We start from the raw sequence: 13,303 nt of genomic DNA, 5'->3' as shown, positions 1-13,303 counted from the left end.
CTAATAATCAAATGCATGTTGTTAGAGATTTAATTTTTGCAACATGTATTTGGATGTTTCAAGATATAACATTTGATACTAGATGGTGCCTTGCCACGCCTCATTTAATTGTTCCATGATGATCCTATGTGGTAGCAATCCTAAATTACCCTACTTCTCAAATCACAGTCTAGCCCATTAAAAGAAAACAAATTCTTCAGGACAAATATCCAAGATCACCTCAAGGCAATGATGGGCTAAAATTTGGAATTTTTTTTTTTAGTCTAGCAAGAAAAAATAGTATATTAATATACCGTTAAATTATTATACCAATATTATATATTAATTTATATTGATATTATATATAGTATTTGTGATATATTATATTCTAATATATTATTAATCATATTATTATGATATTATTATTCAATTAGATTTTTAAATTATAAGAGATGCATTATTGTACTTTATATGTGTATTACAAAATTTTTTAAATATTACTTCTATTTACCTTATTTTTCTGAACAAAATAAATTTTAGTATTAAAAAATCATATATTATAACTATCAATGAGATATTAATTCTTTAGTAACATTTAAATTTGAATCAGATTAATAATTTATAGGATTGATAAATATTTTTATAAAATATATTAATAATTAATATATTAAAATTTATTATAATAGAATTTTATATAATTAATATATATATTTTTATAGAATATATCAGTTGTAGTTTTTAATATTATATGGTCAGTAATTTTGGATACTCTTGGAATACCAAATAGATTACTCAAAAATACGTGGAGATGTTAATTACTAATAAGAGTTATCAATTATCTAAGATCAACTTAGTGATCTCATTTCAGTCACCAAATGCCGCTACCATATATCTTGCAACCTCTCGGCTAAAAGTGATGGGTGCCCTGATAAAAACAGCTGGCTATAATTGTAATCTCATATAGGGCAAAATGGCATAGCATATAACAATCATCTCAGGAAGAGGCTTAGGGTTTTACCTAGCGTGAACAACTTTTTTTTTTCTTTTGACTAAATAAGAGTCCCGTGTGGACGGGGAGCATGCAGCCAAGGCCGTATGAAGAGCGTTTAACACACATCCCTGGATTTGTCACTTCCCTAAATATTTTTTTTCTGAAAAAAGCGAAAAAAAATTGAAGTTGTATTCATGATTTCATGCCATTTGACTGGGAACAAACCACTTCTCATGTTGATTAAAACAACCTCGAGTTGAATCATGGTTCAACCTGCAATCTCTTTTTCTTTTGACTGCAAGAGAGAGCATTACACACCCAAGCTGCAATCTCTTTTGATCCCTGTCATGCTCCTTTCCAAGGTTTCCATAACCATCTTATCTGTGTTATGACCCCCACCAAAACCATTATAATGATTATAAGCATTATTTAAACTACAATACATTTTTATAAATTTTTAGAATTGAAATAATGACCGTTATAATGCTGTTATAACTAATAATGACATTATTTTTCAAATAATTATTCACCAAAGAATTATTATTTTCCGGCTGTACAATCTCTTTTACGAGAAAAATTAGTAGAAAAATCTGAAATTTGAAAAGAGATGCTGTCTTGTTTTAAGAAACAATACAAATTAAAAAATAACAGCCACCATTTCTGTTATAAACAATCAATTCTAATACCACATAATCCTTTTTAGCATCCATTATCTTTGCTTCCTCTTATTATCACATATATATATATATATATATATATATATATATATATATATATATATATATATATATATATATATATATATATATATATATATATATAACAGAACAAAGAGGATTGACAGCTGTTACTTTAAAACTTGCCACCTTCCCATGATATGTGCATGTCAACATTTGTTCTCTCTTTCTTCCTCCTAGCGGAAGGTAATTACTGGCTCTGCTCAGAAATCCAATTCCAACTATCTTAACAACAAACATAAAATATCAAATTTTTGGAGTAGACAGCTCTTATGAACTACATTTTTTAAGTCCCTCATAAATGCGTGATAATTGTGCAGATAAGAACCCATTGTTCTGTTCACTCCTTAGTATGCAAAATTCACCTGAGACATAATAGAAAAAATTGCTTTCTCCAATTGCCGCTTCATTTTATTCTCATTGGCAAATCTGAGAGTCCAAGATTACAGTTCACAAAAACATGAGAAGGAATTAAAAAAAAGAAAACAAAATCTTACTGAACACCGCATCAAGTCCTGTGACATTGAGACTAGCAATAACAAAAAGAAGAAAAAGAAAAGAAAAGACTTTTCGATCAATAATTAGATGAAGGCCGTGACACATGAGGGGAAGGGATGCAGCAATGAGGATGGCTCAGACTTCAGCATCCAGCCTTGCATGGCCCTAGGTCCAGGCATTTGGACTATAAGATAGCACAGTATAGACAAGGAGATCCTCATGGAAGTACCTAACTCACACCATTCACAATCAATCTCAAGCATTTTCAGGAACAGCTTGGCTAGAGGCAAATTTCACCAAAAGACACGGAAAAAAAAGAATGAAGTGAATAAAATAAATAAATATAAATGATTATGGTTACAAACATATTTGTATATGTTTAATTGTACAAGAAAAGCATACAACACACTTGAACAGTAAAAATGGATATGGGAAAGTAAAACTATCACCGACTGTAACACAAGTATTTCTTAAATAAGTTGTGAAAATTTTTCTAATAGAGTTTAAATTTGTGAGTAACTGGACAATTTTAGACTACCTAGATTACCTGAAATAATTCACAGAATCAAAATCTGTAAACAATTTGGTAGTTTTTTTATTAGTTTGAAATAATATTGTTCATGTGATTCTCAGTCCTCTCAAAATTATTGTTTTTCACCGTTACCTCTAAGCTGAACATCTTGAATAGCGTAGAAAGCCAAAAACCATCATAATGTCAAATGCTTCTACCCAGGTCGGTTGTAAATCTAAAATTAGAGACCACCCTCAGCTACCAACAATTTCCTATTGTAGAAGCTCAAAATGAGCCGCCCAAGCTCTTAATGTCTAGTCCTCTAAACACATGCTTATCAACCACAGCAGGCACCCCCCCATTGTTGCCCATTGCCTATGAACCTCCTTAAAAATGAAAAGAAAAAAGAGACTTCACAAGAGTTCCATGCTCATCACCAAACCATCAAACTCCCGTTATGAGGAACCCCGTCAGAATTCCAATCTCAAGAGATCTTTTGCATTTAGTGATGCTTTTTAAAAGAAAACTTCATTACTTTTCATCTTTTCCCAATCTGAAGTGACGGGAGTTTGTTTTCCCCTTTTCAATACAGTTTCCAATTTCTAGATTCTAAAAGGTTGAGCTGCAACCATTGACCGTCTCATTTACCAAAAGCTCTACAAAAGGAAGAAGGCAAAAGATCAGGCATCATGTTCAATTTACATTTGCTTCTTTGACAAAAAAAAAAGTTCCACTCATGGATCCAATTATAACCATTTTGCATTTATTACCTTTCTTCATCACCCAGATCATTAATGGAACACAATCGTAAAGCCATCAGATTGTCTTGTTCCCTTTGATCCCAAATACATTTTTGATCCCTATACCCACCCTTCCACAGCTTCATGCCCCACCATTGCTTTATATCTAGACATGAGTGTAAGGTCAGCTTGACTCCAGTTACAACTTTTTGACAGACTGGACCTTTGCTGAATACTCACAAGTTTGTAGAAGGTAGAAACATCCATACCGCCCTTCTATATTAACTCTAGATCTACCGACGAGCAATTTCCGCATCTAGATGGTGTTTAGTCTTATTTCAATCTCATCATGATCATGTTCTCTCTCGTGTGTGGCACAACTATCTCACTTCTGAGAAATAATATGGGAGGGAACCTGGCCAAAGTTAGGGTGAGGATAAGACTTGAACCCAAGTCACTAGAACCCACCCCCAGTGACTTTGCCAATTCAACTAGCTAGTAATCTCACCATAATCATGTTCTCGTCCTGAGTTAAGTTAGTACTCTCTACTTTTAAATCCAGATATCTTGGCAATTTACCAAGTTACACCCTCCTAATGATATTAATGTGTTTCAGTTTGCCTGTGAGCTTTGACCTACATGATCATTCACCATTGTCAGCCCTGACCATTTCAATCTGGCAGGTACTTTGAACTTAGAATTTTTCATAACCTTCATTTTCCAACAAAGATTGAGATGTGATTTCACAAGGAAGCAGAAGATGCTAAATGGTACATAAAAAAGTGATGGCCCTCTCAAGAAATGCACACTAACTGTTTATATAACCTTGTCATCCATAGGGCATGCTCCAATCTTTAGAACATGTGACTCCTTATGAACTTTATAACAACAAAAAAAACTTTTTACTAGCTATTAGATTTTTTTCATAAGCAAATTGTTGACTCATCAACAAGTTAAATAATACAACTGACCCAAAGTTCGAAACTTGAAAATGTCATCATCAAAGAGAAACTGCATTACATCTCTTAGCTAATGTTAAGTTACTCACATACCAAGGACTGTTACAAGACAAAACAGCTCCTTCAAAACTACACAATTCAAAAATGGTTTGAGAATAATATATAATTCTTTCTTTCATTTTGAATGTCATATAAGATGTTGCTCAATCTATGAAGCAGTTATAAATAACTAGTTTTATCAAACTCTACCATATCTCATCCTTGAATTTGATTTAGACTCTACTTTGCTCAGACTAATATCCAGTCTGGCTTTCTAGATTCAAAACAAACTTGAGTCAAATCCAGATCATGTTAAACCCAGACAAATCCCAACCAGTTAACACACCAAGGCGGTTCCAGTTCCACTATAGTTGCCCTTAGATACTCATTTGTTCAAATATAAGAATTAATCATTATTCATGAACACATTGGTTCATGCATTCAGTCACAGAGACTAATATTTTTTTTCTCACTAATCAGCATCATCCCAAATATGGTAATTCTGAATCTTGTAGAATTATCTTATGAACTCTATTCCCATGATTGAATGCTAAAAGATAGTTCATGAACACCTGTCCATTGATGCAACCCACAACACTTGTTTCGTTCCAACCTGCATGCTACTAGAAATAGTAGTAATGAATCTTATAGGATACCATCCATGACATGCTTTCATCATTTTTATGCCACATGATATGGTTCACAAAACTACCCCATCAAGTCCAAAATTTTGTTTTTCTTTTTAGTCTTCATTCTCTAAAAATGGTAGTCATTGAGCTCTATTCATGAACTTGTTTCCCACATTCAGATCTACATGATATATTTCATTAAATTCCTTCCACGTTTGTGCACTTGCTTGCACTCTAAGCCTATGAAAAGAGTGTACGGCAATTTGGTGTTGCTTTTTTTTATTAAAAAAAAAATCCTTTACAATTTTTAAAGTGAAAAAAATAAATCCTAAAAAAAATAAGTGTCTGGCAATATCATTTGAGAAGTGCTTCTATAGGAAGTAGAAGTCAAAAAGGCACTTTTACAAGAAGCTAGAAAAATTAATTTCTAACTTCTTTTGTAAGATTGCTCCATATCTTCCAAATATGTTAAGCTCATCTACAAAAGGTAGTTTTAACAAATCTGATCACCAAATGCTAAATATACGAAAAAGTACTTTTAATTGAAACTAAATAAATCCAATATTTGAAAATTACTTTTTAAAAAGCGGAAGCAACACCAAACATGCCCCTTATGGTTGAAATCTTCAATCGCATCACAACCACTTCTCTATACCATGCAGGGTTCACAAAATTCTAAAGTTCATTGAGTTACGGTGAACTCACAAAGGCAACAGGCATGATATATAGGGGCTCCACCATGCGCACAAGGAATCCATGACTCCTTGGGTGTCAAATACATAGTTTTTCCTAGGTACAACCATAAAGGATGCTTACTTAGAAGTAGCCAAATCCATCTTGCCTGATCTTAATCACGAGAATAGAGGGAAGGTGGCAACTTTCATAAAAGTGTAAATCTGATGAGGACAATTTCAAAAGCCAATCTTTAAACCCACCAAAATAACAGCCAAAAAAGTCTGCTCTTTTGAACGAAACCATAATCCTTTAAAAATACCTCACTGCAACTTCAAATCTAAAAGTAAAATTGTAATAAAAGATAATTAATAAAAAATGAAGTGATTTTAAATGAGCAAATGCAACTTTAACTATGTAACTTCAAATACATGGGCACAACAGTCTTCAAGGTACATTATTCTTTTTAAAATCAGTATCACCATTCACCCCATTATCAACAAAGTCAATTTTTGCGGTGTGCCTAAGAACGAAAAGAAAAATATGATCAACTTATATATATACACTAATAATTAAAGTAAAAAATGAATAGATAAATTTAAAATATGCATTACCTTATTTGGTTGCAATTAGCAAACAATTGCCTTCTCTATTCCACAACCCATTGCCAGCATTGCATGCCCAAAACTATCCCCATTACTTTGTTTCCATATGTACCTTCACAAGTCCATCTAGAATTTAGCTAGTCATCACTGTAAACATGATTGTCAACCATGATTTCTTATCAATGAGGATCTTCAGGCCAATAGGAGTGCATGCCAGATTGAGTGACGGCCAAACTCAATATCTATGCCCTAACAAACCTCCTTACAATACCAATATCCATGTATGATTATATATAGTTTTACCGATGGACTAGTCGCCATCACCTACTTCACTCTTCAGATGTTGCCTACACCCTTGAAAAATAGACCAATGCAACAGGCAGCACATGGGGTCCAAAATACATATTGCCGGTTAATCATTAGCTCCTCTCAGACCTTGTACTGAGCTCCATTATCTATGACCACCTACATGATATTCTATTCCCCCATCTGATCACTCACTCCCTTCTCCAAGCCAGGGATGTAGTCACTGTTGTACTTCGATGAATTTGTGGAAGAATATCCTCCTACCATAGAGTATAATGAACTTTATGATGCTTTGTCTACTTGGCCCAAACAATGCATCACAAATCAAAGTCACACCATATGTGGCTTATCTGCTCTAGAATGAAACCACCCAATCTCTGAGCTTAATCAAGTCCTGGGCGGGTCACCCTATACGTCACAAGGCCCAGGATAATCAACGGCCCAGGATAATCAACGCCCGGATTGGCTTTCTGAACGGCCAATCATGCTGCAGTAGTAGGTGTTTGCAGCCACATAAGCAGGTATATGGCTGAAATAAAACCACTTCTCAATTGCCCTCCACATATTTTGTTCATGTTCTTAAATATTGTATCAATTCTGAGTTGCTTGGTATCTGTGCTTGGGCAGGTCTGCAAATCCAAATCACAGATGTTTGGCACTGGCCCATGCACTCCCTTTGATCTTCTTCCCTTTCTTACTGAACACCCCAAACATGGACTCTATTCTACTACCATCATTGCCACTACCATCACCTCTAACTGAATGATTCCTCATAAAGCTTGAATCTGTGGACTACCCCTGATCCACCACCCCTCTCATAATATAAGAATTCAAATTGTGCTCTATGTCTGGCGACCTGTCCTGCTGCCATTCCTCACCCGAATTCACCTATTTAGTGGCCTAAATCTGAACCTCCATGCCAGATCTACACCTCATATGGATTTAGATCATTCGTATGATAAGCTAGTGATTGGGAGATTCATCAATTGATCCCTCTTTGTTTCTCTTTGGCTTTTCCTGTTCTCCCTGAAGATGATTCCTTATTAACTGGACCTTGTTCAGTACCTTGCAGCCTTCCACCACTTAGATTAGCCTAGTGACTCTACTTTCCCTATATTCAAGTCACACCAGTTCCACCTCTAGCAATGTTGATTCTGTAACATGGTTCCATGCTGCCACTCAATGTCATAGCCTAGTTACTTGCTTTTTGTTCTTGACTAGCACTTTTATTTTATAAATTATTTTTCCAAAATTCGTATTGTAGAAAAATAATATTTGTCTCATTAGGTAGATCCTAGTTAGCAATACACCATGTCATGAAATCATGCTAGAATATAAAATTCGGACATGATTCCTCTTTTCTTTAATTTTTTTGGCTATTTTTGGCATAGAAAACCAAAAAGAAGGAGATTTTGCATACTTTGGTGATGCTCTTGGATCGAAGGAGCCCTAAATAGGGAAAAACTTGGTGACAAAGCACTCTCAAATAACCCACGAGAGAAAAAAGTTCGACATATCCATTTCTCATGCTCCCAACCAATACCACCTGGGAATCGACAGCTACTAGTCAGATCGACCCGTACCAAGCAGAACCGAGAAGCACAAATCGGTTTGACATAAGATTTCATCCCAGTTCCGCCTAGGATTAGTTAAGCACGGGCTATACTGCCCTATGCAGCATGATACAACAAACCTTGCTCTAACTTGATTATCCTTTTTCTTTCTGATAGTTACAACTTACAAGTCCCGAAAAGTTTGATACATTGATAATGATAGTCTAGATGATGCTAATGTTTTTGAAAGGAATTATATGCCTTGATTGTTGTTAATGTTTCATTCATTTAGAGGCAAGTCATAAGTTGCATTTTTTTAAAAATAGTTTGTTTTTAGTAGAGCATCTATTTATCATAATTTGCCTTTTCAAGTTTGAAGTTCTAATGAGACATTCTAAAATGAAATATGGTTCCCTTCGAGTTGCTATTACTTTGTCAAGGACGGGAATTTTCTGATAAAAATGAATCTACTTGCCATTTTTGCACTTTGCATAATCGAATGAACAATTTCAAGTTTATGTCTTCACTCATCAATTTATTTAGAGTTGCACTAACTTATTTGCAATTACATTCTTGAAGACTTCATGTAAATGGATTGAACACATGCAAATGGACCTAAATGTGGGAAGCATTTAAAGCCAAATTTGGTCAGACAAAAAGTCGGCAAGAGTCAAGCTCAGTCTAGCTTTTGTTGTCAAGCGAAGCCCAAGTTTGAAGACGGTTGGTCATATCTAGGTAAAGTCAGTACTAGGTCCAGTCAAAATTTTTGATGGACCAAGTTAGTCTGACATGTTCATAGTCCTAGCTAGCCATTAGCATTCCTACTCAAAGAAAAAGGCTACATTGTACTTCAAAATTGCGCAATTTGCACCCCCTCTTCTATTTTATCCCCTTTAATGCATCATAATAAAGGCTTTTCTCTTAAGTCTAATAAGGGAATGATGATCCGTCGCTTCTATCTCACGTATATCTAACTCTAGTCAACTCTTTACACCATCCATTTTGCCATTATATTTACTTCGATAGTGGTTTTATGTGAAGTTTTGGAATTTTCATCGAGGTAATGGTATATAATAGGGGCAGTTGCCTGGTGCCATGGTATGCCTTATCGGCCTGAACCGGACAGTAAGGGGCATACCGTATCATATCGGTTCGGTATCAGTATCCGATATGGATGGCGTACCAACACTCAGTACGCCAAAAAAATTCCGTACCCTACTATACCAATACTATGCTAGCAACCGCTAGTATAGAGTTCGGTACCAAGACGGCAAATCTTGCCTGGGGCAATAGTAAAAGGCTTGGGCTACCAAGCGAAATAGCACAAGTTCAAGTCCGTAAATAGCACAAGTTGATGTCTATCCTAGTTTGCCCCTCTGAGGACCCTGGATTGCCGAGACTATAGCTAGGTAATGGCCCTTTTTTATGGTAATGATATAAACATGTATAATTGGATAGAAATGCATTAATAACTATTACAATAATGTTATTAATAGCCAAAATGATATGGCATAAAACAACCCATTTAAGTATTAGGAAAAGCCTAATCATTATCCACACCTTCCCTGATAAACATTCAAGTTCCACATGAATTGGATGGCGAACCAACAATTAGAAAGGGAAACATGTGGCTAGTGTTGCTACTAGGTAAGATACGTTTACACATGCATTTTTGTTCGGTACCCTTCTATATGATAAAAATAGCAAACGATGCTCATTCAATAGCGACAACATTACTCCATATAACAACGACGACATTCTACAACCTCAAAAGCTTGCTACAAATTTCGATGCCTCGTAATTCATATGATGATTCAACAAATGAACTCCTATGAGACATATCGCTACCTTCCTATACATGTGCATGTACAAGTATGGTTCACAATTTTTCTTCCCAACGAAAGGAAATCTAATCTGCATGCCAAATAGTTATTCAAGTAAACTAAATTGTTTGCCAACTAGGCTTTATCATAGTTGTCATATATTACTCCTACGAAGAGGATTCTAGGTTCAGGTCCTAGGTGGTGCATCCCAAAGTACTTAAGCCTGGGTAACTTATATTGAGTGGGTCTCCCACCCTTTATCTCTCTCTCTCTCTCTCTCTCTCTCAACAAATAAAAAATAAACAAAAAACCAAACTATCTTCACATTAACTCTATGTGTGTGTGTGTATGGGGATTGATAACCTACTCCCATTTTTCATTGGAGAAAAATACCCTTACTTTTTACAACTCTTAAGGGTATTTTATGTCTTTTTACAATCCCACATATATAATATATATATATATATATATATATATATATATCCTTACTTTTTATAACTCTTAAGGGTATTTTATGTCTTTTTACAATCTCACACTAACTCACCCTCTCAACCCCCCAATTAATATACTCTCTCTCTCTCATATATATATACATATATATATATAAACATATAAACAAACAAACAAACATACATACATACATACATATATGTATGTATGTATGTATACATATACATATATAATAATACATATATATATATATATATGCATACATATACATACCTACATATATATATATATATATACACTGAGGAGAGAGAGAGAGAGTATTAATTGGGGGGTTGAGAGGGTGAGTTAATGTGAGATTGTAAAAAGACATAAAATACCCTTAAGAGTTATAAAAAGTAAGGGTATTTTTTGTCTACGGAAAAATGGGTAGATTGATAACATACCATAACAGAGAGTAGGTTATCAATCCCCTATATATATATATATATATATTAAAATTCCATCTATAGTACAAGGTGTTTAAAACCAAATTTTGTTGTGTTATATTAATAATAACTCTGCAAATAAAAAAGCTTTGTTGTTTAGTTTTTAGCGCATACACATTTGGTTGCACGTAATTGAACCTACTACAATTCTAGTTGCTAAAACAACCTAAATCCCATGCTTGGGTTCCATGAAATTCAACATCTAAAAACTATAACTAAATGATTGGATTAATGTAGCGTTTTAACCTAAGGCCAAAATGGTTGCAGGTAGTTCGGTTGTTATGCTGAAACAATAAAAATGAGTTTGACATAGTATCGTGATATCATATAATTTAATATATATCAAATACAACATATAGCATATTCATTATTACTTGAACACTTGCATCCAGCTCCAATCAACCATGTTGGATACAATATCCGAATCGGATACATATATAAAATTCTTCATTTGCAGCTATTAGAGATTTGCAGCGGGCTACACTTTACCAACAATGAGTTAGAGCCTCCATTTTGATGTTAGAAATAAGTAGGATAAGAAACATGCATATTGAGAAACCATACAACGTCTTCCAATTTATAAGATATAAATATGCATTATGTAATTAAAATTATATATTATCGTATGTATCCTTGCATCTCCATTATTTCCTCTTGTCAAGACAGACATTTGAATATGTATCCAAATCTGTGATTCCCGTGTCTGTCTCCATGCAACACTAACCATATTACATTTATAGCATGAGTATCATTATTAGTAATATTACAGTTGATAAAATCATAGTATATCGACAATACTATATGCATGAACTGAAATTTTATAATAATATAATCTATATTATTTTAAAATGAAATCTATTTTAATATTGGGGATTTTATCAAGATTTCACATCACTTTTTTTTTTCCAAAAACACTCTCGACCAAAAAAGGGGGGAAAATCCTTTTTTGGGAAAAAATCCTTCCTGCATAGCTTAACATCTCATTTTATCATAAATATAGGCGCTTGTCCTCTACTCCAAGCAAATTAGTTTAATATGTCATCTTATTATATTCAAATTTGGAACTCACCCATTAACTTTACATATAATATAAGACAGAGGTTTAGAATTCACTGTAGTCATCATAAATGTAGAATCTTCACAGGCAAGATTTATGAGATTTTTGAAGATCAGATCACTTGTGGCTAGAAATTTCTGCAATTTGTAGAAATAGAATGACTTGCAATCTTTTGTTATAATATCTAGTTGATCATTTGTAATCATTTGTTTTATATTTTTACTTTTTATTTCTCTATTGTATTGTACATTTTATTTTTCATTTTAAATTTTATTTGATTTTTAAGTTTAATTGATTTTAAATTCATCTTTATATAATATACCTCACGTCAATTGATGAGAGCACAAAAGTGCGATCTACACATCACTTAAATTGGTACTATTGCTAACAAATAATAATAAAAGTGCTATATTAATATTATATTTTTGTTGGATGCAGTTGATCGTAAATCAGAGTTAAGATGCGTATTTGGTACAGATTGGGATGATGCATAACCCCGAACCTGATCATGCTGGAGCATAATTAATCTGATCAAGTACACTTGCACTCGAGCAACATCAATGATTTATAATCTAACTTTTAATTTGTTTTCCCAATTGCGAACATGCCCATTTGCTAGTAGTGTTATAATAAAATAGCAAAAAGGCACATGAAATGGCCATTTTAAAAAGTGATCGAAACAATAAACTCATATATCAGTGTTGTTATTTTAATTCTTTTACTTTTAGAGTTTTGGAAACAAAACATAAATAATTGAACTAATGATTCTATATGTAAAATAAAAACTAATTCAAAAATTATGGATAAATAGTGATTTGAATCCACCTTCCTTCTTAAAGCATTTTGATTTTTCATTTCCTTATTCATTGAGATATTTGATTATAGTTTCTTTCTTATATATACATATATACAATACATACATGCATACATACATACATACATACATACATATATATATATATATATGCTATGATACTTGAAAAGATATTTTCTCCCTCTCTTTATATACATATATATATGTGCGTGTGTGTGTGTGCGCGCGCGCGCGCTATAATACTTGAAAAGATTTTCTTGCCCAACATACTGTATTATTTGATTGCATTTTTCATTTATTGTTGTTTTTTTAAGAATAGATGACCATTTTAGAATTAAAGTATGAGTAGCTTTATCAAAAAAGCTAACAAGCTGAATCTGCTAAAGAATAATTCAAAATTTTAAACTTTATTTCTTAATATGGTATAGATGAAAATAATAAATATGCGTTATTTT

General features: G+C 33.4%; 1 protein-coding gene across 4 annotated transcripts in view; it reads right to left on the bottom strand.

The window, feature by feature from the left end:
- Positions 1-2,096: 2,096 nt before the first annotated feature.
- The window catches only part of LOC120103982 (PHD finger family protein), a 23,972-nt gene continuing 12,765 nt past the window's right edge, over positions 2,097-13,303 (bottom strand). For 2 of the 4 annotated variants that reach the window (XR_005508436.3, XR_005508438.3), the window contains exon 3: positions 2,097-2,485. The gene's annotated coding sequence lies outside the window, so the exon portion shown is untranslated. The remainder of the gene's footprint in view (positions 2,486-13,303) is intronic. The other 2 variants (XR_005508437.3, XR_005508439.3) reach the window with 1 other exon arrangement.

Source organism: Phoenix dactylifera, chromosome 2, assembly GCF_051530095.1.
Source record: "Phoenix dactylifera cultivar Ajwa chromosome 2, Ajwa_hap1_PhDact_Kaust_v1.1, whole genome shotgun sequence".
Classification (NCBI taxonomy): domain Eukaryota; kingdom Viridiplantae; phylum Streptophyta; class Magnoliopsida; order Arecales; family Arecaceae; genus Phoenix; species Phoenix dactylifera.
The sequence above is the reverse complement of the archived record's forward strand: the minus strand, read 5'-3'. Positions and strand labels throughout refer to the sequence as shown.